The sequence below is a fragment of the Choloepus didactylus genome, chromosome 10, assembly GCF_015220235.1.
Source record: "Choloepus didactylus isolate mChoDid1 chromosome 10, mChoDid1.pri, whole genome shotgun sequence".
Taxonomy (NCBI): domain Eukaryota; kingdom Metazoa; phylum Chordata; class Mammalia; order Pilosa; family Megalonychidae; genus Choloepus; species Choloepus didactylus.
In genome coordinates this window covers 72,615,683-72,640,491 of record NC_051316.1, presented here as the reverse complement: position 1 = coordinate 72,640,491, position 24,809 = coordinate 72,615,683, and the positions used below count along the sequence as shown (strand labels likewise).

The window sequence follows — 24,809 nt, the reverse complement described above, 5'->3', positions numbered from 1 at the left end:
AAATTGATTTCCTTTACTCCTCACTATCAAGTCATTTTGCTCAGGTGCCAGCCCCACCCTCCTGCAATCTCTCTTACCTGTGCCTTCCCTTTCTCGCATCTTCAAAGAAGCAACTAGTACTAAATAAACAGATAAAGGAATTCTTTTCAAAAGACATGTGCCTTTGGAGAATATATATAACATCGTTCGTGTAAGAAATGTATAAGTACTGCCTAAGAAGTTGGCCCTATCTTTCAAGATCGAAAGAAGAAATTATGGCCGGAAAAGAACCTAGGTCAAGTGAATTCTGTCTCTACTTATTCATCAAGGCTATCCGAAGAACCTGGCTTAGAGGAAGAAATAAATACCATGAATAAAACTGTACTTTAGCCTCTTTAATGTTATGAAAACATGGGTTTATAATAAAGCAGTCTTCATCTATAAAGTAGAAGCGTTGACAGCACTTGGTCTATTGGTTAAACTTTCTAAATCCTCACAGAAAAGAGCCCTGATACAAGCTCAACTATCTTTACTGTCAGCAATACATGTGTGGTCCAAGAACTGTACCGTCAGCAAATGCAGAGAAGTGGCTTATTCTGATTTTATATACAACTGCTCTTTTTGAGAGTCATATGTCTCAAAATGAAGGACCTTAGCTCTTCTCAGTATCTCTTTTCCTGGACAGAATGTTTATCCTACACTTTTCTATCCTAAAATGAATCCTAATTCAAACGGTGTAGCTTTATTTCAAAGCTATTCTGACTTCATTCTTATCCTAAAAGGATGCTTGCTTGCTTTCTCCTTTCTTTCTTTTCTTTTTTTTTTTAATAAACTGATGTGCAAGAAGCCTATCTTAAAATAAAAGAGAACTGCTTAATATCTAACACAGAACACAAATAGAAAAAAGCATGCGGGCAAGTAATGGATGTACATTCACCCCTTTCAGATCAAAGAGAGGGAGCTCTCAATGACTCATACATACCGGGCAGAGAGTTTAATATTATAAAGAAACACGCCATAGATGCGGCAGTGATGGCAAAATAAATGACTCTTTCGGAAGCAGAAAGATTTAAGAGGTAAGGAGATCGTGCCATATCGCAAACTCTTGATAGTACAGTTCCAACCCTCCCACGTTGTTCTCTTCTCATCTCTTTCTGCTTCTTGCATTTCCCTTCGCCGCCAGTGTTAAGTGTATACCTCTCCGCACAACTTACCTTGAAACGGGACTCCATTGAGTGCTCGAGAATGACACAAGCCATTAACCAATCGCAGTACGCGGCCTCGTCTGGGCGGCCTCAATAGAAGGATCTGGACCAATCAGGATCCTGAAGAGATGAGCAAGTTGCGTTGTGTCGCGGCTCGGCGTATACTTCCGCGCGTGCTTCCCGGGATAGGATCCTGGCAGAGCAGCTGCACACACGGTAGTGCGGAGGCAGAGAAGGGGTTGGTGATACGGTGCTATAAATCTGTGGTCCAGTCCACCTTCCTTTTAAGAAGTCCTCCCCCCCCCTTATTTCTGTTCGCATTTAGAGATGCAGCAGCTTACTCCTTTAGCGACCTACTGAAAAGGCAACAAGGAGAAAGACACCGTCTTTTTGAAAAAACGTTCTTTCGTCTCTTTTCTTTGTTCCTTCGTTTGTTTTTCTTGCCCCTTTTTGTTTAGTTGAACGGCAATAGGAGGGTAGTCTCTCCGTCTTTTTAAACTCTCTCCCTTTTTTTTAAGTTTCCCCTCCCCTTTCATATATATATATATATATATATATGTATTTTTTTTTTTTTTATTTTGCCATTTCTCTTAGTGTTGGACTTTGGGGTCGAAAACATTTATTTTTATTTGCTTCTTTTAAGCCGAGCACAGTTTAGGTTTCGTGCTGTCTTAAGAGAATTATCCAGCAGCTTCTTGCTCATCCTTATTGGGAGAACTGCACCGTTACTTTAAAAACACACATACACAAAAACCTTAAGGGAGAAAGGTAAGTTTCGGTTTGGTTTCTTTAATCATTAGTTGCAGCGATGCGCTGGCAAACCCAGAAAACCTGTAAGTGAGCGGAATACAGAATATGAAGTTAATTGCACATGTTTGTCTCATTTCAAAGCCACTGTTCTGCTGTTTAATTCTGTAGAGATAGACTAAAATTCGGTGGGCGCATGCTTAACGTTCTGAATAGTCGCAAATGTCAATGGCAGAAACTTAAGTGCTAAATGTGACTAGCGTAGAGCAGGGGTACAGTGGGAGGCTAGATGTTGAGCTAGCCTCCGGACTGAGGATGGAAGTTCATTTCCTGAGTAGAGATGCATAATTTTGGTATTGGGGGATGCATGCCTCTACTTTCGCAAAGCAACCGAAGGACCGGAGAGTCTGGAGGAGCACGAAGGACAATCAGAATCCTGGATAAGCAGATTGGACTAGCGAAAACACGAAGCTTAATTGCATTAAGATAGCATGTGCTGGGGAATAGTCTTGCCAGATGGAACTTAGCTGCTGCACCAGCCAGCGAGTTGTAGTTGACTGAAAAAGAAAGTATATGCAGCCTGAGGGCTGGGACTGGGCTGGGGCTGGGGTGATTAGAAGCTGTCAAAACTCATCACTGTTATATGTGCGAGCTCTAATACACGGACGCTTATTACCGTAAACCTATTAAAAAATAAAAGCCAATTTGGGGCCGAATTCTTAATCTTTTATCGGATATCAGATTCCCTTTGTTCAGAAACGCGTAAATAAGATCCTTGGAGCTGTTTCCGTGAACTGGCGGCCGCCTGGGAGCTTCGCTGTGCTGGGCGCGGGGATGTGGATTCCGAGCCCTGTCCTTGGTCCTACGCGGCTGACTTCGCCTTCGCGGCGAGGGGAACCTCTTCTCAGTCGCGAGGCTTCACAGCTACCCCAGGAGCCGGCGAGGCTAGCAGCCCTCTCTGCCGCTCTCCTCCTTACCGCCCCCCTTCCTCGAATAGCTATTGTTAAACTGAAGTCGGGAGAAAGATGGTTGGGGATAAGATGCTGGGTAGACACATGCTTCATTTTAACTTTGTGCTATCGCAGGGTTTATAAGAAACCAGTCTGCTTTCTACTGTGAAAGAGGATCCCGGGTAGATGTGGGAAGCGGGGAGGCTGTTTGCGGGGCGGAGAGGGCGGAGGTGGTGGTGGTGGTGGTGATGGAACGAGGTGCTGGCTTCGCCTAAGAGAAGTTTAAATTATTTGTACGAAGGGGTGTGGGTGAGTCTGTGCGTGAGGGCGCCGGTGTGGTGCAAGAGACAGAGGACCGTGAAAAGGTACGAAGCCGGTTGGGGTTAATTTCTCACTGCTCTCTACCCCACCCACCCTCCGTGTTGGAAAGGCTAACGTGCATTCAGCCACTCCTGGATTCGACTTGGCCATCTCGGGGGCGGAAGGTGCTGGGGGTGGCAGGGTGGCTGGGCCCACCACGATAGCTCCGCGGCGGGCAGAACCTCGCATGACTATTGTTGCTTAATTTATGCCCAGCACGTTGCTACGTACCCACCTATTTCACGTCTGTAAAGAATTAATACGAGAGCTCTACAACTGTGGCAAATTGGAGGTTGGATACGTTCCCCGTTTTCCATTTTCAAGTACAGGTTAGAGAAACTGATGTCGAGACTGGGTATTTTCTCTCGTAATTAATTACTGGCTGCAGATCTGGCTTTATTGTGGCGAGGGTGGGAGAAATAGTCAACCGTTTAGTATTTACTAAACTGCTGGGTGGGTGTGGATGTCTGTCTACTTTCTTCCCGAATACATGGATTCTCTCCCCTCCCCCACTCACATGCAAACACTCCGGTTGGTTAAGATCCTAAACCTTCAGGCGTTCTCCATACCTCTATTTCTTATACCCATCCTCTGCTGGATGGTGGGAGTGGAAGGGAGATGGAAATGTTTTATTTCCCAGGCCTAAACTATCAACTGCAACCTATAAAATGAAGACTTAAAATAGGGGTGGGAGCCGGAGGGGAGGGTGCAGAGCAAACAATAGTAACAGAAGAAATTAGTTTCCTAATTGAAAATCAGTTTTCTGATGGTCAGAAAAGCGGTCTGTGTGTTTTGGGTAACAGAAGGGTAGGAAATCCGTTTGGGCCCTTAAGGCTTCCTAGTAAAATGGCTTCTTAGATAGGATATCTGACAGATTTGTCGGAATCTGAACAAATGTATCTGCAAAAAAGAAAATATTGAGGGTTTCAGAGTTGCCTTTTATGGGAATTTTTTATTTAAGATTTAACTATCTCCCTTAGTTATTGCTGTCATTCCGCCACTCTGTCTTATCACCGGTCACCACTGGGCTCTGCTTTCCTCTTTTTAACTAAGTGCTTGGGCACCCCACTTACAAAGCTAGTCCGTTCTGGAGGTTTATATGAAAACTCAACCTATGCAGACTGAAGTGGTTTGGAAGGCTTGGGGAACTCTGCAGGAGAGAGGCCTCTCATAACTTCAAAGAAGTCAGGTCCAGGAAGTAGGGCATAGGGCATTCCAAGAGTTTTAGACTTGGGCTGGCAAACTTGGTAGGCCAATTTCCCTCTAACGTTTGGAGACAGGCCTTCTTAGCAATTCACATGCTTGGGATGGAAATATTGCAATTACCTGTTTAGAGCTAGGTCAAAGAGGCTCTTTGAGCGGGTTTTCCCAGAGCCCGTACAAGTCAATTAAGGTCATTTAATTGCAAATCGGATTTGGGGTGACAACAGAAAATGCTGATATAGAATCAATGAGCTATTCCGGTGTCCCCAGTCTGTAGCCCCCAAATTGAGGAATGGCCTATCTCCATTTCGATTGCGGAGGAACCTTCTACTACTATTTGACTTCGCCCAAGAGGGCAAGTTTGCCTTCCCCCACTCCCCGCCCTGACTTAGAGGAGTCCTCTCTTCCTCCGCCCTACTCACCGCCCCGCCCGTCGCATGGGGGCGGGGGAGCGCTGGGCGCCCTTACCGGACCTTGCTGCATCAAACCCGCATCGTGCCCTTGAAGCTGTAACCTCTGTCACAGTCGACTCTGTCGCCCACTGCTCAGTTCTTTTCTCATACCGCCTGCGATTTCAGGTAGGTATGACAGGTGATATTTTTAAATGTAGTGTTTTAAGGGGAAGGGTTAAAACAGAAGCCTTTGCAATGGGAAAAAAAAAACACGACAGGTGCTATAGTAATTTAGCGGTGAGCAGGTGTAAAAAAGTGCTCTCGCTACGTGGCTTAGGGGCCGGCTTTGATTCCCATCGTGGGGGCCGGGGTTGGAGGGCAGGCAACAGCTTTTTCTGGGGGAAAGCGATTGACTTGGGTGAAGGGCGGTCCTAGGCAAGGGTAGCGATGGACGCCCCTTCGGTGAAGAGTTGGTCATTTCGGGGGCTTTCGTGGGGGGCGTTAGAAGGATGTGGCGAGAGGCAGGATCTCGCATAGTCGAGTGCAGGATTTCCTACTTTGCGTTTGAAACAGTGTATAGCACCCCGCACAGGTACTAGGGGCTTATATGAACGTTAAATTCCATATGGAGAAGTAGGGGGGGGGGCAGCGGGGGCGCTAAGCCTTTAGTTTCCGCCGAGGGAGATGACCCTTTGGCTGTGAAGTGGGAGGTGGGGGTGGTGACTTTTCCGGGTTGCAATATATATATATATATATATATATATATATTCTGGTTGCTATATATATGTGTGTATATATATATACACACACACACTGTATATGTGTGTGTATGTGTGAATGGTGTGTTTTTGATACACATATATCAAAGTAACCCCCGCTCGAGCCGCTCTGGCTTCCAGTTAGCGCCCGTAGCCTCAGGGTTTGTAAACTTGCACCTGGAATTGGCTTTCTCTGGGCGCGCGACCCTGTTTGCGCGCACCCGAGGAGCCAGGTCGGAATCGCAAGCCGGGAGACGGAGCAGAGCGGTGGTAGCCCCTTATCTCCCAGCAGGAACCGACTCGTGAGGCGGCCGGGTAGAGCACGCGCCGGCGGCAGCGAACTCGCTGCCGGCCCCGCCTCCTGGCGCCTTTCCAAGCAAGCCCCTCCTCCCTGCCGCGCTACAAACGGCGGGACGCGTAGCGCCCCTGTGCGTCACTGAGGCAGCAGCCGGCCGGTGAGAAGGGCGGGTCGCCGGCGCGGCGCGGCGTGGCGGGGGTTCCGCCGGGTTCTAGTCCGCCTTCCCGCCACCGCCTCTCCGCGGAGCCCCGGCCGGAGCGCCTCCGCCGCTATTGTGGCAGACGGCGGGGCGGCGTGAGCCGTAGTAGCTGCACCTCTGAGTCGCAGCAGGCAAGTGTGGGGGGCGTGGGGATGGGGGGGGGGGCCGCTGCGCTTTGACCCTGGTCCTTTTTGGACGCCGAGGCCAAGGGCTGTGGGCGTCGCCGCGACGCGGTGCCGGGTCCGACCTCTACTCGGCGGGAGCTCTTGTCCCGGCTCAGGGCGGGAACGCTGGTGGGGGTGGCGGAGGTTGTGCACGCGAAGTTCCTAGAGCTCGGCCCCTTGCGGCGGGAGTGGAGGGAATTGGGCGCCTCGGAAGGTGGCCACCGCCCTCTTGTGGGCACAAGACTGGTTGGGGTGGTGGGAGCCGAGCGGGCTATTCGCGCCGGCCAGCGTGCACGGGCGTGGACGTGCCTGGGTACGACCGCGTGTAGCGCGAGAAGGTACTGCGGCCGCGACGCAGGTGAGTATATTGGAGGGAGAGTGGGGGAGGGGGGCTTTTCTAGAAAAGGATAAGATTCCTTTGGTGGACTGACACCTCCTCTTTGTCAGAGGTTGTTGTGCATGGGGTTCTCCAACCGAATACACCGGGGTGGGGTCTGGTGCGTGCCAACTTGGAACGGCGCCTCCTTGCGAGCGGTCCTTGAGGAGTGCCCAGGGCGTTCCTTGTGACCTGCAACAGCTTCTTCTGTGTGCGGAGGTGGCTTGGAATCCGTGAGCTCCCGGGGGCAGGAGCAAAGAGATCCTTCCGGCTGTTCTCTCCTTTGCGTCGTGTTAGGTGAGGGCCCACTGCAGCCGCGCGAGGTCGCAGCTCGCGGGTCGCATCCCGGGTTTGCGCGCGAGTAGCGTGTGCCTGCGCGGGGAAGCGGCCCGGCGAGGTAAGCTCCGAGCTTTGCTTCGCTCTCAGTGGTACTGCAGCTGCGCCTCCAGCTCGGCCGGGAGGGACGGCCAGTTGCGGCGCCCGTGCACAGATTGTGTCATGCATTGGCGAGACTGGTGGAGCCTTGCGGAGCAGCATCAGTTCACTGGCAGGTGCTCCTCCAGTGACCGTGACAATGACCGGCAAAAGGGGTCTTTGCACGGCGTGTCCTTAAAAGCCTGCATGTTATCCTTGAGGACCCGAGCGCAATCCATGCCTCTACGTGTGAACTACTCGACCTGAGTACCGAGTGGTAGCTGTCCAGGTGGTCTTTTAAAATTGTGTGCTTTTCAAAAGGCCATCTTTTTGATAAACATGTCATCTTCTGTCTTCTCTCTACAATTTCTGAAAATCTGGAGAAAAGAGAATTTATTACCGGTTATCTTTTATCCCTCCTCAAATAACGGCGCTTCACAATGCCAAAACGTAGTACCTCTGGCGAAGACAAAGAGCTTTTTGAAACTTAATTTTTTGGTTTTCCTTCTCTTAATTCTGTCTTTATAAAAATATAACTCAACTCAAACTTCATTTAAAACCTCTAGAATACCAGTCGGGGGTGTAATTTCCCCATCCTCTTAGTAAAATCGGTTTGTTGAAATACTGTTTCAGTTGCCCTTGAAGACAATTTTCTCAGGAATTGTTTTCCCATAGTCCGTTTAAATTCCCATTTGTGCGAAGATCGCGCTTTCTTGCGGAAGCTGACTTGGAGTCTCCATTTTGGTAAACGGGAAGTAAAGCTTCCCTGTATCTACTTTATCTGGACCTTTGGGTATAGAAATGGTGACTGTTTTTCTAGATGGATGTGTATGTTACTGTATTTATTTTTGTCCTGTTATTTATAGGAGGTTTGTAGGATGTTGATTTAACACAAGCTTGGGTTGGGGGGGGGGCATACTTAGGGGGAAGTTCCCTGGAAGTTTAGTTGGGAGGAGAGTGGTGAAGAAAACATCCTTTTCTGGAAGGTAATGGCTGGAATGCATGAGAAAATTAGATTATAAAGAAACATTATATCCAATTTGTATGATTCCTTTGCTTTTTTCTTTTCCTCCTTAGGAGAATATGTTGTTTTTGTGTTTGTGTGATGAGACCTGGCCCCTTATTGTGTATTTGGCTAATTTTGTGCTGCCACCTTTTGGGAGTTGAGGTTTTTTCCCTGTGAGCCCTAACGGATTTAAACCCCCTCCCACCCCCCCTTTCTTTAGGTGTTTCCTCCTCTGTGTAGTTGATGCTGTGAGGAATCATGTCATGTCAGCTGTTTTAAGCTGCACACTGTTAACCCCTGGTTCCAGAGAATTTCAGTTTTAGAATGTTCTTGCATAGAACAGGTACCCATTGCTGCTCAGTGTCTGCCAGGTCTTCCTGTTAATTTACTTGGAATCTTTGATATTTTTAAATACTGCTTTTTTCCCCCAACCTCTCTTTCTCTCTTCTCTCTTCTAGAAGCAACTCCCAAGTTCTCTTTAAGGACACAGCAAAGCCATCCAGAAACACCCGACTTCTAAGCTGAGATCAACTTTTTCTTCCTTTCCTGAAAGACTTAAAAAACAAACAAAAAGCCTGTAATGTTTTTCATGGCACAGGAGCACCACAGTGACAAATTACCCTTCATGTTCTTTTTCCCCAAGGGACTGGATGATGTGAAATAGCTTCTTATCAAGACCTACTTTCCCATTCACCTTTTTGATCGCTTGTCTGCATGGTAGGGTCAATTCTTTTCCTCTTATTTGAAGTCTTATTAAACCTGCTGCAGCGTCACATTCTTATTGCCAGCTTTATTACCCATGATTGTTTATTTGGAAATGAGTGAGATGAGAGATCCTTGGTACTTTGCCTGGTCGAGTTATTTTTTATGGCATTTGGGGGTGCTGTGTGGGTGGGTGGTATGGGACCTGTGTGGTGTGCCACCCTGTGGAAAACCTGGCCATAGCAGCCCACCTCAGCTCTTTTTGTTTCCTTAGATCCTCAGCTGGACAAGCCAATAATCATATTAAGCTTCCGTAATTGATGAGTGTCTTTCAAAATTATTATTATTATTTTAAAGCATGGGTACTTGGTTAGAGGCAGGCTGGCTTTATGGGCATGAGATTGGTGCATTCTTACCACCCCTCCCACCCCCGCTCCTGCTGTCTCTATCTTGAAATTCTTAAAACATTCTTTGAACAGGGTCTCCACGTATTTAATTTGCACTGGGTACCACAGTTGTAGCTGATTCTGGTTAGAGGCTTTCTCATTTGCTAATATTTAGCTGCCGGTACTGCGACTCTCTGAACTGGAAGGCTTTATGCACTGGTGATGCCACACCCAAACTCTTGAATTAGGTCCATGGAGGACATAAAATGCGTAGAATCTATGTTCATTTGCTTAGGCAGGTTTCATTTTACAGAAGAGGAAGTCTTCACTGGTTTTGGTTACTCACAGGACCCACATATTGTCGTTTAATGCCAGATCCACTGTTTGGTATGTTTCTAATTTGGAAAGAAATGTTGTAGTGTATTAGTTGGTTCAAAATACTAGATGGTTATAAACTAACTGATTTTTCTTTCTGGATTTAAATAATATAAATCTGCTAAGCAGAAACAGACGGAGCCTAAGTTTGAAGGATAAGGTTTTATGTGTTTTTAAAAGACATTTCGTTGTGGTGTCAATAGGAGTGGTAACTTATGGGATCCTAATCAAAAGTATGAAGTAGTGTAGTAAAAATCTTACAGGTTTTATGGAGTATTTAGGAAATTTTTCACAAACAAGAAATTAAGAGATTTGTCTTTCAGTATGTCTGATGTGTATCATAACTTTCCTTTTAATAAGGTCATTAGTAGATTTCTGTTTTTTTTCAAGGGAAGACTTTCTGTATCTCTAGCCTTGTATTCCGTTGTATAAAACAAAAGAAAAGGTGATTCTTGGCTTGAAGAGCACTGTTAGGTGCATTCTCATAGGTGCATTACCCTCTCCTTTAATATGGATGCTAAGTTTCTGAGAGCCATCTATATAAAATACTGTTTGGGTAGGGTGTTATTTTCTCAGAACCATGGGCTAGGCTTTGAATGCATCAATCTCATTGCAGCTCCCAGCTGCATGTTTTCCTTTTGAGTGTTGCTGAATAGTTTTGTGTGATGAGACATGAGGGTTTTCTGTGTAAGAAATCTCCTTGCAAGGAGGTCTAGGTGCTATGGGAAGGAGTGGAATAGGTAAAATAATCCCGCATGTCACAGGAATTGGTAGCATGGGGTTATAACCAAGCCAATTTGGAAGGTGTTTTATTAACAGGAAATAAAACTGCATTTTTATTTTGAACTTGCAGTTTCCTAGTACACGTCTATATTACTGATTTCTGTGAAAATGAATAACAAATAGTTTTGACAGGCAATAGCCCCCTCGCCACTTTAAAAAATTCTCTTTTGGAAAAACTTGACAGTTTTTCTCAATAAGACTTATTTATGGTGAACATTATAGTAAAATGATAGTTTTTAAAAAACATTTTGATGGTTTTACTTTAGCACCAAGTAAGTTTTGAATTCCTAAGTTTCAGAAACTATGTATTTTTGCCTTTGTCTAATCCGATAGTGATAGGTTAATACCAGGCATTTTTCTTTGACTTAATAAAAGGAGTCTGTCTCATAAAAAGGAAACATTCTATATGACAAGCTATTTTTACTCCCTTTCTGTCTTTTTCTCCAGAATTTTGTTGTTCTGGGCTATTCATTACCGGGGATTATTCCAGCAAATTTAAAGACTATTAATATAATGTCACAAAAATACATACTTTTGTGAATATTTATCAAACCAAGAAACCGTTCTATCAGGATGGATTTTTATTTTCTTTTACTTAGCAGTGGTCAGATGCACTGTGAAAATGACTTGAAACTTCAGTAGGCACACTCTTGAATAATTTTATCACTTTATGAAAATGGGCAAATGGTTGTTTTGGAAAATTCTTAGCTTTTCTGTATTTCCTTATTATGGAGTCCCTGTAAAATTGAAGCTTTCTTGTATATAATGAGAGGTTTTGAAGGTCTCTGAGTATTTGAAGAAAATGGTGGGCCGTCTTCCCTAGAGAGAGCACATACTCAGAAATTTCTATATAGTTTTTACCATCTTGCCCTCTAAAGTAAAGAATAAATAATGAAATTGTATTTGGCTAATAGAACTCTGAAAATTGGAGTTGCTTTGTTATACTGGTGAGAGCAGGGTGATACCATTCAGATCAGTTCTTGTGAGTTGTTGAGTTAATAAAATGGGCCTTTAGCTTTCATCAAAGGTGGGCTGTAAGCTTGCTGTGTCTCCTTCTAGTTTGTCTTAAAATCCATTCTGTTTTTGTAAACAAATATTACATGTGTAAGGTTGTCTTGTGAGCACAGTACTGCCAGTTTAACTGCTGAGTTGTCTTGCCTGAGTAGGTTTTGTCACTTAGGTTGAAATTCTTAATTTAGCAGAGTCAAGTGGAAAATACTAAGCTGGAAATCTGATGTTTCAGGCATCTGGTTTTGGCTCAGTTTTGTCTTTGGTTTCTTAACCTTTCTTTGCATATAAAATTGCACCCTCGCTGTCTCAAGGACCTGGTGAAGATGAGCATATTGAAGTAGGAGATTTTTGGCAGTGAAATGACAGTGTTTACTGAATTGGAAAGGTGGTAATAGGTGACTCGTAGATTAGTTTTATGTATTTGGCCTTCGGTATGCTATTATGGACCATTGTTTTTAATGATTTTTGTTTTGTTATATAACATCATATAATGTATATTTCTGTCATGGAGAAAAAGAAAAACCCTAAATTGTGGGGATGTTTTGGGAGAGTTATGACTTTGAACATTTCAGTATGGAAATAGATGTATTATATCTGTGATGTTTAAAATGCCATTTTCCTTGAGATATAAATAATGCTAAAAGATTACATGTGAAACTATGAGAATTTAACCAGTTAACATTCCAGGAATATACAATCCCAGTTCTATTTTTTTTTAAAATTTTTATTCTAGCATATATATAACAAAACTTCTCATTTTTTCTTTTTTACCACTTTCAAGTATACAACTTGGTGGTGTTAATTACATTCACAACATTGTCCTACTATCTTTACCATCAATTACCAAAACTTTTCCATTACCCCCGTCAGAAACTGTACCAATTAAGCATTAACTCTCTGTTCAGGAATACACATTTCTTAATTTAAATTTTCCATCTTTTTTTTCAATGAGAAATTACAATTTATAATTTTAAACATTTACGTTTAATTAACCAGTCCATATTTTCCTGATTTGAACTTTGTTTACCCTCTTATCAAGGATCTCTTTCTTTCCAGCACAAAATAATGTTTGCATTTTTTTTTCTTCTCATTTCAACACCTCTTACCACCCCAAGTGAAAAGTCACTGATGGATGGCCTATCAAGTAAATTATTGGAAACTGCTCACTTAATCCAGCTTTTAAAATATGTTTAACAGTTTATTCTTTAGTCATAATTTGTGTTTATCAGAACTGTAAGAGGTGTTTCTTGAAGCAAATAAATCATAGTGTATGTGAAAACATTCATTGAATGGGATAGGGTGGGGAAAATATTCTGGGGTCTGAAGGCATTTGATATTGAGTTTCCTCTGAAATGTTTCTCAAAAGTGAAATTTTTCTATTTCACTGATTCTGCTTCTCTACTGGAGCTGCCTCTGGTGACTGTGAGGGTCACTCGCCTTTATTGCAAAGCTATCCAGAACGTTTTAAATATAAAGAGTTTATATAGACTGAGCAAGTTTTTATAGCCCATTCTCAGGTGAGTCCTGTTTCTGTATGAGGTTACTCAACATCATTTTCTCCCCCAAGGTGATACTTACTAGTTCCTTGGGGTCCTTTCTGTCTGGCTTCTGGCTGTGAATGACTTGCAGACTTTTTTCAAATACCAGGTTATTAGTGCTTTTGACTTTCATCCTTTAACAGCCTTTGCAGGAACTTGAACCCACCCATAGCCTTGCTCTCCTCTTTGTAACAGCCCTCTGACCCTTAATTAGCCGTCTGTGCCTCTGCTCCCTGTGCTAGTCCTACTTCTGGCCTGGCAATTCTTGTCAGGTACAACCTGTTCATCTACCCATGTATTTTCTTATCCTCCTTGCACTTGTGCACTGGATCTTAAGACTTTTCTAACATTTTACTCACTGAAGAATGCCTCCTGTGACCAGGTGAATGCTATTAGTAGATGAAGAATGGGAGAAATGGGTATCAGTGGACAAATAGTTTCTGCCACAAGTCCCAGATGGTGGCCCAGGGGCTGCATATGGCCTGTAGCTGTTTTGTTTGGCTTGAACGGTGTTTTTTAAAATTGCAAATTCTTGATTTAGATGTTGGGAAGTATCATATAAAGATCTAGATCCTTATTTCTTTCCTTTTGAAAAACTGGAAGGATGGAGCAACACAGCCCACATTTGTCAGCTGGCTAAGCCTGCTTTCCATGGACATGGTTTATTTCACTTGGGAACAAGTTACTGCCCTGGCCTTTGTTGGCAATTGAGTCTGAGACTCTAATGCTACAGTCCCTAAAGCCATGGGAATTAAAAAGTTTACTCAAATATGAAGACAAAAGCAGTAGTTCTAAAGACTTCATAGACTTTTGATTTTCTTTGTTTTTGCAAATGTTTTAATTATGTTAGGTTGGTCCTTACAAATTTAGATCTTCTGGTCACTTCTGCTTAAATTAGAGAAATACTGTCTTGTTCTTCTCCTTCTTTAACCCTTTGATGCAAGACAGTTTCTCATTCCTTTACGAGATGTGCTCCTAGTAGCTTATTTTACCTTTTTTTACCCCTTCCCCTTGGGATTTTAGACCTGTCCCCATTAGGAGCCTTGATTTCTCCCTGCTGGTTGCCTGCTTCTGTTTGCTCAGATGTTTTGGGATCAGCAGCAGTTGCTTGGTGCTGTGAAAGCAAATAAGATGTTATGAGCTTTTAAAAAGAGGCCTGTGGCTCACCTAACCTCGCTGCTGATGGTGTCAGCTTAGAAAAGACATTCTCCCCTCAAATTGCTGTAAAAAAGAATTGATACGAGAGGCCAACAGGACTGAGGTTTTTATGTGTGTTTTGCCCCTCTTCCCTCCGCCCCTTATTTTTTTCCTGTCTTCTTCCTTTTCTGTCCCTTTGGAAACAGCAGGGCAGCTTTAGAAAAGCTTTCTCCCAGGCATGCAGTAGAACAAGCTGATGTACCAGCAGAAGTAGAAAAAGGCTCCACATATCATGTTTGGACCAATGATGTAATTTTATTTTACAGTAAGGAGGGTGGTTATTATTAATCTACTCCTGAGCATAATAGCATGATTTGAATATCAGAGAACAACTTGGGTGTGTGTTAATGTCTAGTGAAATGAATACAGATGAATGCTAAGGAGGTAGAAAATGTCAGTGTAGAGCCTTGCTTTTGGTGACTTTAAGCACTTACATTTCTAGTTAGCTTTTTGTTCAGCCTGGCAAACAGATACGAAGTTCTATTTTATCAACCCAGCATTCAGGTAGCTTCTAAGGAAGGAACAATGCCTATAAAGCCCTGCTCTCCTGGCAGCCACTTGAGCTAGACCAGCCATAACGATGAATCAGATTGTGTCCCTGAAACCAACCCTTCAGAATAATAGAAGCTTAATGCAGGCAGTTTCAAAAATTGGCTCAGTCTCCAGCTCAGCCAAAATTTTCAGGTATTTGGGATGTGAGTAAAAGTGTGCACTCACTTTGAAAAAATAATAATAAACTATGTGCACATATATTTTTTAATAACTGTAGAAAAGTTATTTTTAAGAGGCACTAAAAAGAACCCTTGGTGCCAAGTATCTTCCATGATTATATGATTCTTTTATAGATGACTATGTTGCTTATTTTTAATGCTCCTTGGATTCTTGTTGAGGATCCTCCAGGATGTCTTAGTTATTGGGTGTGGTGGGCAATTGAGAATCCTTAAAAACAAGCAGTATTTTATCTCTAAAGGTTGGGAATCATTGTGGTGGAGAGTCTTGTGTGTGAAAAGAGTGGTTTTGCTATATGTGGGTTGCTGGTTAATTTGGAGGCTAGATCCTCTTCAAATTAATCTAAAGGTTTTTTTTTTTTAATGTTCGTTAAAGGATTTTTTTTTTTTAAAGTGTCTTTTAAGTTTATGTATTGGACTATATTCAGAAGCCAGGAAGGTTGTGTATTATTTCATATTTACATGTTATTATTAAGTGCTAGGTACTGAGACAGTTTGAAGATTTTTAGGGAAGCGTTTTGTCCTTGTATTTCTTGGTCTGTCTCCTTAAGGAGATGAGGCAGAAAATAATTTAAAAGATGTCACAAGGCTCCCTCCCCCCTACCCTCACTCCACCCTCCCCAGAGTTTAGTAGTAGAAACCAAGTGCTTGAGGAACTAGAGAAGGTTCATATTTGTGTAGTTGGGCATACAGAGATCAGTCCAGCTTGCTGCATATTGCTTTGGGGACAGGAGTGTGGCTTTTCTTAGTTTTGGCATGTATCTTTATTTGCTTTGTTTTTGCTTGTCGCCCCTGCCTCCCTCCTTCCCTATACCATTTTTGTTCTTTTTGATAGTCTCTTCTGTGATATGAGTAACTATTTCCGGGTTTGCCAGGAGACCAATCACAGATGAAGAATACTTGTGCAGCGCAGAACCTGCAAAGTTCAGGGTGTGGCTGGAGAGGGATGCTATTGTGATTGTCTTAATTCTGCTATTGTCCCAGGAAGAATGGATCCAAAGCATGCGTGTGCAGAACTGCGTGAAGCCCCAGCCTTTCTCCCAAGATTTTATTCTCTTGACGGCATTATGTGTTAACAACTTCCTCTGAGTATGATGTTCATTTTTCAAAACACTTAGGAAAAAGTCATAAAGATTATAATACTTCTTTGACTTCTTCCCTCTTAGGAATATAGCTCCAGGAGGAGGAAGCAAATTAACAAGTCAGTAGCTGGGATGCTTTTAAGAGCATTGAACTGCATCTTCTCCTGCGCCTTCTTCATGCCTAAGACTATATATATCATTCAGGAGCACAGGTTCTCAAGGTTGCTGGATGTGGCTTTCTCTTGTGAGTCCTCGGTGTTCTCAGGTCTGCCTATTGCTTTTTGTGTTAATCACATTGATAATATGGTTTTTATTTTTAAACTTCTGAAAGGAAAGTGAAAAAACTACATGCTGCTTCATCTCCTTGATTTGCTGGAGAGAGGCTCATTGCCTCTGTTGGAACTGGATGTTTGGGAGTGTTTTGTATTCTTTCTTCTTGGATTTTGAAGAGTTTGATCTATAGGCACTGCTTTGTGGACATTAGGGAGGAGAGTTTTGATTTCATGGTGAATAATAACAGTTTGCAATCTAGGAAGGAAGAGTGGAGGGATCTGTTTTGTTTTTCTTTTATGCAGCCTCTAAAGTAACATCTTTTCTAAATTACCGTCTCTGAGGAGTGTGATGAGGGTAAGAAATTTTGTATTTGACGGTCAAGTTGGAGTGTTCTGGGAGGAGGGAACTGCCTCCTTTTAGTCACTGATGTACCTGGCTTTTAGCAGGACAGAAAAGCATGTGGAACTGATTAATTGAAGGTGGTGAGCCACCCGGAATGATGGAACCAGGAGAGGTGGGCATTTACTGTAGTAACAGTGATGACACCCAATGTTTCTCACGGAACTTTACAGCAGCTCCCTAGGATAATAATTTTATAGGTGAGGAAATCAGGCTCAGAGGTCAGGTGATTTGCCCAAGGATGCAGCCCCTTGAGGGGGAAGCAGAACCCAGGTCCCTGACTCCTATTTCAGTACTTTTTTCCATGGATTCCAAAATGATGTTGTTTATATCTGGCTGTAGTTGAAAGTGGCTGACTACAGAGAAACAGGTCCAGGAGGCAGCTCGACTTGGATGCCTGGAGAATATCTTGCTTCTGCTGTTATTGGTGAGTGCTTTGTGATTAAATAGGGCAAGCCGGCAGCCACTGTATCTCATCTTCAGGCCTATTTGTTTGGCTCCTCGGTAGTGGGGCTTGCTGTAACATATAGGGTTTTTTGTTTGTTTTTAATTTTTAAAGCATCACTGTTACCCTGTCCTTTGAGTGGGGATGTGGAGGGAAGGATGGGGAGGGTGTGCTTTCAGCAGAATGCCTACAACCTGCTTTCCTGGGACAGGATTCTGACCTTGTATTATTTTAGGTCTGTGACCAGGTGACTTGTGGAAGCGATTCCATCACTGGCTGGTTTGTTCCTAATGCCAGCTGGCAGGCTTGACTTACAGGATTACTTTTTGGAACCATATGAAATATGGATTGGTTATTTTCTATAAACAAGGGAAAGAAGATGCTATCTTCAGACTTATTTTAGGATGCTGTTAAAATCAAGAAAAAAGATTGAAATGCTGAGTGTTCTGTTTCAGGTAAAGGTGACATTCAGATAGCCCTGGGACATTGTAGTAGAGATTCTGTGAGGACTATCCTTTAAACTTGTTAAATTTTTGAAACTGATGTGTTGCAAATCTATTGGGCTTTTAGAGATATTGCATTTGTTTTGAGAAAAAAGTACAGGTCAAGTTTTCAATAGGATGTATGATGTCCAAACTTGAATCACCAAATATCCAACCGATTAAAGATTGTTCTTGATTCATCTTGTTTCTTCAACTAAACTATTGGAAAAATTGGTTGGGAGCAGATGGGGAAGAATACAGATTTAGGATAAATTTTGTTCTTTCCTAGAAAAGGAATGTCTGTCTTGTTCATTACTGTATATCTTAACACCTAGTGTAAGGTAATAGAAATTCAAGAAATGCTTGTTAAAGTCACATTAACTCACTTAAAGTTTAGAATGGAGATAATGAAGAAAAGTGAGATAATTCATTATTTAAAAATTAGTCAAGACTGTCGTTTTTCACTTTTTTTTTTTTGCATTTGTAGATACACACAGAATAATAAGTGATCTTTTATTAGAATTATAAGCACTACAAGGAAATTTTAGTGAAATATTTGCGTTAACTAATGCCATATTTCCCCAAGTCTTAGTTTTGCAAATTTTATATTATATTTGACTCTCATAAATACGTCCACTTAATATAGTGATTTTATTTCCCCCCAAGATGTGAAGTTAGTGGTGCATCTTTCATTCCATGATGACTTGAGAAGTAGAAGTAGCTGTATGCTTATTCTTTGATTTCTTATTCCTTCTATATATTTTACTCCTTCTATACTGTAAATATTACCCTTGTACTATTTTGAAACTGTTGTAAACCTAAAAAAATAAAATCACCAAATTGTCTCAGGCAGGTGCCTCTGGTATAAAACTGGCATGACAGAGCAATGAGGAGAGCATAGCAGTCAGCTGGGATCGTGTTGAGGCTGCTCAGCACCGTTCAGCCATAATTTAGGACATCATAAGATGAAGCAGAAGATAGTTGTTGACAGTTTAAAGCTGAGTAGCTTTTTATATCATTTCATCTTAGAGGACACTAGAATCTCCAACCTTGACCTTAACGAGTATGCTTTTTTAAAAAATTTTTCTAAGTTCTTTTTTTTTTTTTTTTTTAATTTGGCATGAATTCCTAAAGATATTATCAAGTAAAATGTTTCTATAGTTCTCCAGTTCTGTAAGGAAGTTAGAAACATAAAGAGATTGAGAGATTTGTCAACTTGTAGGTCCTTTTTTATTTGGAAATCTTCTTAAGCAGTTTTATGGATTCTCTTTATTTATGAGGAATTTTTCATTATGAGCAGCATTTCATTTTCTTCCCCATTCTCAGATTATTTCCTTTTTCTTATTGTTTCAAAGAAATGAGGCAAATTTGGTGACAGTTCATTAAATCACCCATGAATATTTGAAAATGTTCAGTCTGCCTTTTTAGCTGAATCCAAAGTTCTTATTAGTATCTTCTTTAAAATGTTAATTTTTTCTCTAGACCCCTACCTTCATAGGATTTAAAATTTTATTGTTTATGTCGTGCTTGCCTCCTGACTGACTATTGGTGTTTTGCTGTCTTTTTGATGGCTTATCCGTTGACCTTTTTTGATTGTTGATGCAACCTTTTTTGTCCTGCAGTAATTATTTTATCTTCTAATATGTGAACATTTCTTGGTTTCCTGTACAAAAGTTCATTTATTTAGTGAATATTTGAGTTCATACTATATGCCACACACTAGCTTAGGTATCGAGATTATAGCTGTGAAACATGATATAGTTCCTAGCTGACATGAAACTTAGAGTTTATTGGAGAAAATGCATGATAACATTCAACAAATTATTATTTATAATTGTGATTTGTGCTCTTAAGGATTGGCATTCCTAACCTGGTATGGGGCTAGACAAGGAAGTTCATTAACTTTATCTTCCCTCCCATTAACCCTTTCTTGGGCTTTGTTCACAGAAAGGCAGACCTTTTAGTTTTTAATTTTGTATGCATTAAAATGTCACTCCATTCTCCCTGATAAATTCATGGTGAACTTTGAATCCTGGAGCTGATGCCTTCCATAGCTACCATCCCACCATAAATTCAGCATTTAAAAAAAAAAAAAAGCTGAGAAATACTTTTTAATGTTCTTTTAAGGGCAACATAATTAGGCAGCTTTTACATTAAAAACTATGCAATGAATACCAAGTTCAGCATTGAGGTCTATGTTGTTTACTTTTTTATTCTCTTCACCCATGGCTTTGAAAAATGTGCTATCTGATTTTGAAGAATAATTTGTCGTTATTTTTTGATAACAGTTTTCCAGTGTATTGATTGAAGTGGTAAAAACATAATAGGCCTGCATGTTAGGCTTTTTTGCTTGGCTTAAGGGGCTTAACCAATTCATCCCAAATTGTAGTGTGTTATTGACTGATTGATTTGGTTAGTTTATTAATAGTCTTTTATAGAACCCCCTTTCTTGGCCAGATCTTGGAAGCACATCTGTTTCGTAACAATACCATGTTCCTCCCAATATTCATTTAAAATTAAACTAAAGAGATATAAATACTGTGTTAATTTGGAGTTTTTAAAACTTTTGTTGGTGTGGGAGGGGCTTAAACAGTTTTCTTTGTAGAAAACTGAAGACATTTATTGTTTAGGTATGTCAAAAATTATTTTTTTTCCTTAAAATGTCTGATTGGCTTTTAGGCAGCCATTTATTTCTAAAGAGCTATGTATATTAGTTAGTAAGAGATTGGTAGAGTCTGGAAAATTGTCCTCAGCAGTTGGAAAAAGACAAATTAAAAATATGTTAAGCAAAATGAGGAGGCAGTGAATTTTCCATCTGGCTAGTTTCCTCATCCACACGGATCATCAGAATTAAACAGAGGATGTTGAATCTATGACATGGTATTTTAAAATAGTATCTTTCTGACCTGCTTACCGGATCATTACACTCACTTGAATATATTCCTAAGTCATTAATTTCCTCCGAGAGGTAGACTCTGGTGGCTAAAACAATTCTTTTCTCTTCTAATATTACTTTGTCTGTTGGAAGGTATATCAAAACTTTTAAGTCCCTTTTAATTTAAACCATTTACAGTTGTTTGATTTAACATTAATATAGCATTTTGTTTTCACATTGGGTCTTGTTTCATTACAGCTTTCAAGTCAGCCCTTTTCTCCTTAGCTGGGGAAGGAAACCGTTGGAAATATACACAGTAATTTCCATTCTTGATTGAGGGAATTTGGAGGGAGGTGAAAGGAGTTTTAGTTCAGAAGAGGCTAATTCTAATTGTTACTTCCTACATCACATGGACAGCAGGGATGAGCAAGGGGCTGGTAAGGTCAAGTGGGGCTCAGGTAACAATTTCCCATTTCATTGGGCATCTGGTTTGTTCTTCAAGTCTCTTTAAATTGGTTTGCATTTTTAAGAAACTCCTTAAATGTTATTTTTAATTGCCTTGTAAGCTCCTTGATTTCAGTGATCCTGTCTTACAAATTTGTGCCTTGAACAGAATAGGTCTTTAGGTCTATATCTTAAAAAAAAGAAAGATAAACAAGATTTAAATTATTAAATTACACATACCTAAGGTAAATATTGCATGTAAGTTGTACTTTTTATTTTTTTATTTTATGGTATTCTCAACCTTTAGTGTTCCAGTTACTGTGAAATTGTTGTGTTTGACCAATTGGCGTTAATAAAAATTCTTAATCTTTTAAACCATACAGAATATTTTCATATTTTTATGGGTATCAGTTATTACTATACATTAGTAATTAAGTGTTGGATACTAGGTAAGTTAGTATTTTAAGATAACTTTTGTATTAACAGTGTTGTTTCTCTCCTTCCATCCCTGCAAATAATTAAGACTTGACATATCTGTCTTAAGTCTCCTAGCTGGAGAGCTTAATAACTTACTTGGCCCATACAAAAAAAAGGTCCCATGTGATGGTTTGTAACTTCTTTGACTAGGCCGAGTCTGTGTTTTCTACACGTATTTATGACCTGTTTATATGGCACCAAAGCATGCTATGTATTAAAAAAAACATGAGCTGCTTCAGGGTTGGATCGAGGGGTTGTTTTCTCCAGGAACAAGGAGGCAGGCTTCAGGGATGACCGTTGGGCCGGTCGTTTAAGAGCAGCGTGAAACCTCCTCTGGCTGTTGGGAGAATGGCTGCTTTCTGCTCTGTGCTGCGTCATTTTGGAAGCGATAGAGATAGTGAGGTCTGAAGTGGATGCTCTGATCACCCATGGCTAACTTTTCAGGAAGGGTTATAGGGCTGGGTTCTCCAGGGGTGTACACCTGGTCCCAACCCTGCATATGCACATGCACCCACATTCACACACGTACCCAGCCCACAGCAGAGTACAGCAGCAGCTCCATCTGGTATGTCATAGACCTATCTTTACATAGCCTGTTTGCTCCAAAGAAACTCATTTTAAAGCTGCAATATGTTAAATGGGCAGGCCTGCATTGAAGGCCTCCTGTATGTTGGCAGTTTATCAGCAGCAGGGTTGTGATCCTGTCACTTCTTGTTAATGAAGGCTTTTATTTAGCTAAACAAATCGTATCTCCTGTTAACATTCACTTTCTCAAATAGAAAACTTGAAGGGGATGTTTGTGACTTTTTATTAATGAGTAACTATCAGGGTGCTTTGGCCCTTGATGGTGATAGCCATTTAGCTGTATTACTTCTACCGAGGTGTGGATTGTTTTAAATCAGGAAGCCCCCAAGAAGATTAAAATAATGCTGCTCTTGTTTATCGTTTTTGAAATGGTTCTTTGTCTTCCCTATTAGATGGCCATTTCCTCCCGTTTCAATTTCACTTCCATTTTTAAAATTCCTAGCAGTGTTTTTTTTTTTTTTTTTACCAGAACTAGCATAGCAGTTTGGCTTTTTCCCAGCATTTGTTTGTTTATTTCTGGGCAACCCAAGGGAATAAGCCTCTAGACTTACTATTTAATGTGCATTTTTATGTAGAAAATTTACGGACAGGCCCCATCAGAAAATAATGTTACAGCTGGAGGAGCCCATATCTACAGTGTTGATCACCACTCCCATTTTATACATGGGGAAACTGACGCCTAGGATCATCGGCGATGTGATGGAGGTAGACACGTGGCCGGTTCTCTTTCTAGTCACCTAACTGCAATCCAGTAATTCCTGACTTACTTTTCCTTCCCCCAGTACCTTCCCCGCTACACGGCTGCGTTATTTCCATTTTCTTTTTAAAAATGCAGACAGTGCCTTGGCGGGAGGTTAAAGTGATAAATTGTAGAGGGCCTTTTAGCAGCAAACTAGCATAATTAAAAATGCAAATAGACTGAACCAGCAATTTCTATCTTTAAATTTATATTTTTGTTCTCTTGTATAAGGTATTCATTGCAGCATTGTTTGAAATTGCAAAAATTCTGATAAAAAACCCGAATGTTCATTAGTAGAGGATTAGTTAAATTAATTAGGGCATATCTGTATTATATAGTCATCTCTAAACAGAGTTCTCTGTGCTGTTATTTAAAGATAAAAAGTGAGATGCAAAGAGTATTATATAAAGATCCATGTCTGTGTATAGAAAGATCCATCTTTGTGTATGTATTAAAATAATCACTTTTCTATACCTGTGTGTATACACATGTTTATATTTGCTTTGAAATTGTTCAAATTGTTAATGAAGCTGCAAACCTCAGGGTTGGGGGAATTGAAGACTTCTGTCTTTTACTTGATACATTTGGGCTGTTATGATCTTTTTGCACCAAATATGTTTTTTTAATTTGCGAAAATATTAAATTGTAATGCTAGTTATTGCAAAAGATAATCCCCCTTGTATTTTTCAGAGCATTTTAATAGATTTTCAGTATTCCTTATGTCTGTCCCATTTATTGGTGTTCAGTGCCTCTGCGGAGCTGAGTATTGTGCCGGGTCTTGTGGGAGTTCAGAAGCAATGTAACTGTTACCCTCGAGGTGTTTAAGTCTAGCTGGTGAGACAGTCCACAGGCAGGAATTATGATAGTTGCTTAGGGGAGAGAGAGATTGGCAAGCAATAGTTCGGAAAAGGTTTTTGAAATCAGGTAGATGTGAGTGGTACCTTGGGGAGGTTTCATATAGGTAAAGGAAGACTTTCTATGCCAAAAAGAAGAGGAAAATTGAACATGATATACTGCTAGCGTTCTGAGGGAACAGGTTTTGACTATGAGAGATGGGTAGGTTTCTAGTGGTATGGTGAAGGGTGTTGTAAAGTCTTTGGAGTATGGGGTTTAGTAGGATGAAAATTGCATTTGAGGGAAACTAGACTGGAGACAGTTTTGTAGGATGGCTTGGTGTGAGGAGAGCTGAAATAAACGACACAAGCTGAGGTGGTGAAATGGTCCTGGAAAGGAAGGAGCAAATCTGCAGGGGAAAACAGGACATGAACTGGTGCCTGACAGTGGGGGAACTGAAGGAAAGCTACTTCATGGCATCCTCTGTATTTTTAGGAGGGACCGTAAGATACTCAAGACTTTTCTAAATCAAAGTAAGTATGCAACATGAAACATAGCTCATTTTGCTGCTTTATAAAGTGTCTTCTGAGAACCAGAAATAAAAAGTTATATTCAGAGTTCCCCTACCATGTTTTTTTTTTTTTTTCCCTTGTAGATCAGGGTAGTACTGGGCATAAGAGTTCATGTACCTAGTTCCAGAGCTGCAGGAACATCTCTTTGAAGTTAGGCAAGCAGTAGGAAGTTGTTTTGAGGTTCATCCATAGGTACTAAAGGAATTTAAATAAAAAAGCTTATTTGGCAGTGGGTTAGACCAGCAGTTCTTAAGCTTTTTTGGTCTTAGACCCCTTTGTACATTTAAATTATTGAGGACTCTAATGACTTTTTGTTTATGTAGTTATGTTTATTAATATATATTGTATTAGAAATCAAAATGAGAAAGTTTCAAAACTTATTTGTTGAGTTTAAAAATAAGCCCATTATGTAATAAAAATAACATTTTAAAAATGAGCTATATTTTTCTAAAACAAAATATAAATGAGAAGTGTGGCATGGTTCTATGTTTTTTTCCATCTTTCTTTAATGTCTGGCTGAATAGAAATCAGTTGGATTCTCATATTGCACCAGACTGAATTCAGAAGCAGCTGTTACACATCACTTAACCTTTGGAAAGCTCACCTGTACATTTATGAAAGAATGAGAGAGAAAGACATTGTTTTGACTTCCCCCCTCCCCAATTTGTAAAAGGGTCTCAGGAACTCTCAGGGGTCCCCACTGCAATAGACTAAGAGGGCCTCCTTAAAGAAGTAGGGTTCATGTGAGCCTGAAAAGAAAACTTAGAATCTCCATAGTAGGGAAGGGTGGACAGTCATCCTTTCCAGGGGAAGTGTAAAGAATAAAGGCAT

At 41.0% G+C, this 24,809-nt stretch overlaps 1 protein-coding gene across 2 annotated transcripts in view; it reads left to right on the top strand.

The window, feature by feature from the left end:
* Positions 1 to 1,791: 1,791 nt before the first annotated feature.
* The window catches only part of ELAVL2 (ELAV like RNA binding protein 2), a 148,478-nt gene continuing 125,460 nt past the window's right edge, over positions 1,792 to 24,809 (top strand). For both annotated transcript variants that reach the window (XM_037797349.1, XM_037797348.1), the window contains exon 1: positions 1,792 to 1,952. The gene's annotated coding sequence lies outside the window, so the exon portion shown is untranslated. The remainder of the gene's footprint in view (positions 1,953 to 24,809) is intronic.